Source organism: Amia ocellicauda, chromosome 12 (assembly GCF_036373705.1).
Source record: "Amia ocellicauda isolate fAmiCal2 chromosome 12, fAmiCal2.hap1, whole genome shotgun sequence".
In the NCBI taxonomy this organism is placed as follows: domain Eukaryota; kingdom Metazoa; phylum Chordata; class Actinopteri; order Amiiformes; family Amiidae; genus Amia; species Amia ocellicauda.
The window spans coordinates 37,612,243-37,618,372 of NC_089861.1; the positions used below are offsets into that span (position 1 = coordinate 37,612,243).

The 6,130-nt window shown below is 42.4% G+C and overlaps 1 non-coding gene across 1 annotated transcript; it reads left to right on the plus strand.

Annotated features, from left to right (window-relative positions):
* The first annotated feature begins 5,556 nt into the window (after window positions 1-5,556).
* Window positions 5,557-5,663, plus strand: LOC136765454 (U6 spliceosomal RNA). Its single transcript, XR_010821646.1, has one exon. It is a non-coding gene; the product is annotated as a U6 spliceosomal RNA (small nuclear RNA).
* The last annotated feature ends 467 nt before the right edge of the window (window positions 5,664-6,130 follow it).

A 6,130-nucleotide genomic window follows, 5' to 3' on the forward strand; every position in this document is an offset into this window, starting at 1 on the left:
CTGAATATATCACACTCAATATAAGTTCATCATTTATCATCACGTCATTAGTTACTCAGCTAATGTAATCCATAGAATAGCTTGACTTTATTTTAATGTCACGACATACACTTTTATTAGTTGTTTAAAGACAGAAAACTTAATCTGGTTTAGCTCCACTTTGCAGTCTTAGTTATTCACATTTGACAATGATCATCCCACCTCACATCAGTGATGTACACTTCAGTACATTTCAGCGTCCAACCTACAACATCGAATTTGGGATAATTCCATTCAAATTAATGCTTGTTAACATTTTTTAAAGGCACAGAAACTTAGAATACAGAGCAAACACAAGTTTCAACCATTGAAATACTTACTAATTTTATTGTTTCATGGACATCAATATCTGGACAATCATAAATATCAAGAAGGGCCGTTTCTGGTGCACCTCCAAGCAGCACATGGATCATTGCAGGACTTCCGATATGGAGGGAATTAAGTGGTCAGGGTCTCCTTCAAATAACAATGTTTTATCAGTGATTCCTGAAGAAGGAGGAAGTCAAATAACAATACACATCAAATCACCTTGTATATATATATATATATATATATATATATATATATATATATATATATATATATATATATATACTATTGAACACTGAGGATTTCAAAACATGCACAGCTCATTAATACAATCTACTGTCTAATAACAGTATGATTAATATTAAATCATACTGTCTAATAAGGGAAACAATCACTTCTGTAGGACTCTTAGAATAACCTGACCATTGATGTTCTTGTGCGCTTAATAAACTTAGGCCATTGTGAATGGGATGCCTCCACTCTACAGTGCATCGATATTCTGTTACATTGGTGATGTATACAAAGTTCGAATATGACCGATAAAATATGTATAGGTATTCCACAAGCATATGACGAATGTTACAAATACATTGTGATGTAATTAATATAATTGACATTTCTAAATAACAATTTAAAAACCCTGTTTCTATAGAAAGTAATATGCACACCAAAGTTAAAATGAAAACCAAACTGAAGCTTTGATATAATTGTAGAGAAAAAGAACCTTGTCACTGCTTCACCTACAGCTGCATCACCTATGGAAATAAAACTCAGAATATAAAAAATTAAACCATAATCAAAATCTTAAAAACAAAAAGAGTATGTAAAATTCCAATTCAAATACCTTCAAGCGTGCATTTTAAAGGACAGGCCCATTCAACTTTGGACATTTTATAAAATGACAAAATGTCCCTCTCTTTATTCTCCATGCGGTCTCTTAAATCCAGTCTCAGATGCAGTGGTTTACCAGTTTCATGCTGCTTCAACACAGCCTCCCTGAACAAACCAGCTGCCACTACCGAATTTCCAACTAATTTCCATTCTTAAAAGAAAAAAACAAAAAGGTCTGCGCTTATTTCATTCAACACATAAAATTGAGTACAATTATTGATTTCACAAACCTTCCCCACCCTCTCTACTGTCAACGAAGACTACAGTAGTGTCTACTGCTGCATCCCTATTGCGGCCTATTATTTCAGCTGCTCTATCCGGAATAGACTCCTGAGGTTGTATCGGCTGATCAGAATTCAGCTGCACACAAGTTACCATTGCACTGGGCACCTCTAACCTCTGAGTCTCATCTACTCCTTCCACTACACTAGTGTCTGTGCTCTGAAATGAAGGCCTTGAAGACAATACATTTGAAATCATACATTTTACAGGTGATTAACTAAGACACAGAAAAACAAGGACAATTAAAGACATATGATCACAAGCATATGCAAGACCAACACATTATCTGAAAACTGTGACAATGGTCATCAGAAATGACCACTGGTATATCACAACAGCTAATAGCTACTTCATCCAGGAAGTGCAGCAAAACAGTGACCATATAATCACAGTTTAAATGATATTAAATCAAAACACAGCCAATCAGCTTTTCTTCATTTTGAAATCATTTAACGAGAGCATTAGATTTATTTTGGTAAGACTAAATTAGAATACATATTTCCTGTAACCAACTAAACACATTTATACATTTTGCTACAAGTAAGGCTTAAAAAATAGATCATGTAGTACTGTATTTAAAATGGTCCAATTACATAAAAAAACATCTATACCCGCTGCTACAGCCATCACTGTGATTCTCTCTCCGTCACAAAAGAGGCACGTCATCAGGGGCCATTACATGTCACTCATATAGCTGTTTTGTTTTCCCAATGAAATGTGTATACTTATGTTTATTGTGCTGTGCAGTATATGTACTACTAAATAACCCGTTTTCATTTTGACAACATCTTTGCATAAACGTACCTTGAAAGGTTATTCTTCTCTCCCGAGTGCTGCTAGACTCAGCTCATCCTTTTGTTGTCTATAAGGACCATGGCCTCGTTTTTCCCTCTTACAGCAGCAGTTGTGCGTGTCAGTAACAGCGCGGCGCTGGAGCGGGAAAGTGCGCTTCTTTTTGCACATCCTCTACATGGGCGAAAAGCCTTGAAACTTGGGCTAAAAAAGAGACAAAAATAGAAAGTGTGAAATATGAACGTTAATATTGTAGCGCATACATTGGGCTTCGAGCCACGTGTAACAGACAGTGCGATTCAGAACAAAGTCAAAAATAGCTTCTGCACAACAATACAACTCTTAGCTAGTAAATATATGTGGAAAATGGACGCCCCGTCTACAGGGCTGCGGCAAGTCGTGGCCTATTTGTTGGGGAAGGATGTTGAGCTCGGTTTTCCAAACGAGCCGCTGCATATTGACCTATGTCTATTGTCTAAATGTCTATTTATTTATTTATTTCAATATGTATTAATTTATTCATTTATGATTTTCTCTGTGTATTCATTTTTAATTCTGGCATGGATTATCCTGCATACAAAATCAAAGGCCCAGGACAGTGCGAGCATGACTTATACAGCGCAGTGCAATCATGGTCGCTGCTTGAGATCGTCCTGCAAATAAAAACACATCGGCTGGATGTCAAGTCACACATTGCCGGACCAGACCTCGAATCCGGATCCTCCGGATCGTCACCCTGCTGCTCTCCAGCTGAGCTACTCCGGCAGCGCAAGATGAGCGCGGAAGGGCGCTATTAACTGTGCGCTGTTTCTGCCGTCACTCATCTCCTGCAATGCCGTGTTTATGTGAGAGCTGTGACGCGCTGTAGCAACAACTACATGTTTACTACATCTCATCTCTAATGTCATACAATAAATACATTAATGTGCAAATAGTCCTTCATGTTCAATGAATCGCTAACATTGGAATCGGCAGGGACTTGTGTCTATTTATTTCAATTACGTCATACAAACCCGCTCTGTCAATCACAGCCAGTGGGCGGTGTCCAGTGCGCTTATTGGCCGACATTATACTTCAGCGTTTAGTGTAATCGTCTCACAAACACTGAAACCCACACAAGATGAGAATGGCATGGAAAACAAGCGGAAATCAGACTTTGGTGTTCAGTTTCATTGCGTTCATTTTATTCACTGCATATCGTTCTGGTACCAATAATAATCACAATTTAAAGATACTCAGTCGAGTATATGGCGCTGCGGGTTAAACGCCCACAGTATTGAAGCGGGGGCATCGGAACAGCACTGGGTCCCCAAATAGTGCGGCTTGAAACCTGTATAGAGCCAATCATTTTAACTTTTTGACTTGTCCATTATAACCCCAATTAAATCATTAATATAATATATAACTCTTTTAATAATCATTATTGTAATTATCGCTTCACTGCACCGGCTCATTTCATGTTGTATTACAGCTCGGGCAGTGCTCTGTTTACACAATCTCAATCTCTCTCTCTCTCTCTCTCTCTCTCAATTCAATTCAATTCAAGTGTGCTTTATTGGCATGACAAACATTTTCGTAGTGTTGCCAAAGCAGTTGATATTATATACATACATTGAAAAATAATCTATAAATAAAATCTTAATAGACATGTACATTTATTTTATTTATAGTTAACAAGTTTACAGCTGGTGCTCCTGTATGTTTTCACAGTGAGCCCCTCAGGCTGTGGCAGGCGGCTACATATTGGGCGGCCAGGGGGGCAGTGTCTCCCTCCCCCAGGAGGATAGCTATTTTTTTTTCATGTATCAATTCAGAAAATGATTTTATAATATTTATGAATTTATTAAAGAATGTGTCCCTTATTTTGGCATATTTATTGCAGTGGAGGAGGAAGTGCATCTCTGTCTGGACCTCTCCTGTCTCGCAGTGACCAGAGCACCGCTCCTCTCTGGGCAGCCAGCTCTGCCTGTGTCGGCCCGTCTCTATGGCCAGGCTGTGGTCACTGAGCCTGTACTTGGTCAGGATGCGTGTCTGCTTTGAATCTCTGATAGTGAAGAGATACTCTGCCAGGGTGTATTCTCTGTTTAGGGCCCGATAGCAATCCAGTTTACTTTGGGATTTGGTTTCATTGTTCCAATGTTCCAGATAGGAGGTTTTGGTTATCTTTATGATTTGGTTGACTCTAATTGGGGGCAGGTAAGCAGTGCTGACCTGAAGCTGGTCTCTCTTTGCAGTATTAGTGGGGGTCAGTGCCATGAGCTTCAGGGCCAGCTGACTCAGGGGACTGTTTTCAGGGCTGAGCTCTTGGGTTTGGAGGGCCTTGTACTGGAGTGAGTCTGACTCACTTTTCTTCAGGTGCATCCAGAATTGCAGTGCTCTTTTCTTTATATTAATGAGAGTTAGGAAACGGCCTAATTCTGCCCCGCATGCGTGGTTTGGTGTGTTCCTGTGCACCTGCAGTATGTTTTTATAGAATTCAGCTTGCAGGGTCTCTATTGGATGTTTGTCCCACCTAGTGTAGTTCTGTGGAACCCATACTTCACTACCGTACAGCGCAATGGGCTGGATCACACTGTCAATTTTTTTTTGGGGGGAGGCGTGCAGACGACCGATTGTCATTTCTCACAAGAGATTTTTATAATGGTGCAATTCGGTATCAAATTACCCACCAAGGCTTAGTACCAGTGACGTGTTCAAGACAGGTGCAGAGGAGAAATCTACAGTTCACGCACGTCCTGCAGCCCACATTGTGAGCTAATCACTGCAGACCAGTTATGCAGTCATCGTTAATGGCTCAGGGGAGGGGGCCGTAAGGGAACATCAAGATACACCACACCACACCACACCACAGCACACCACACCAGCGCAGCCCCGGCCGCTCCGCCTGGCGGCTGGCAGGGGGAAGCATCTCTGCCCACTACTTCGGCGTCTCGGGGAATGTAGTGGATTTCTGCTCCGTTTTCCAATGACACTCGGGATTCCGGTTGATTGATTGCCGCTCCGGATTTGCACATTCCCCCAGCATGCCTCTGCCCGGCATGGGGATGGGGTGAGGTGTCCCTGTCTGCCATGGTGGCACGGACGATTGGCATAAGAGAGGCGCTAGAGTCTCTCCAGGGGAGGCCCCCGGCCTCACCACCAACGGGCAGGGAGAGGGACAGGCTTCCCGGCCCCAAACCGCGAGTCGCCTGGCTCCCCCTTCCCGCCCGGGTACAAAGGCGGGTGCTCTCCACCCCAGCCCTTGTGTTCGCTACGGCAACATGTATAATAAAATTGGAACGATACAGAGAAGATTAGCATGGCCCCTGCGCAAGGATGACACGCAATTTCGTGAAGCATTCCATATTTTGGTCAGGTTCTCCGCAGCGCGCCAGTTTCCCTTGGCCTCGCGGGCATCTGGTGCTTGCGTCGCAGGCGGTGTCTCCCTCTCGCGCCCGTGCTCGGTGGCGTCGAGTCCTCTCGCACTCCTGCGTCGCAGCGGATCTCTCGACCCCTTTCGGCGTCGGCGGATTTTCCCCGCCGTTTTTGTTCTTTTTTTTTGGGGGGGGGGGGAGGCGTGCAGACGACCGATTGTCATTTCTCACAAGAGATTTTTATAATGGTGCAATTCGGTATCAAATTACCCACCAAGGCTTAGTACCAGTGACGTGTTCAAGACAAATACTTCCCCTCACAGTCAAGTCAACATGAGTCGCATTATCTAAAAGAAGAACAATTAATTTCCTTTCGTCTCAATATCAGCGAGACAGGGATTAAAAAAACACATCTATAAATGCTACTTGTACAAGCACGCTGAGATGCCCCGTCATCAGTAGGC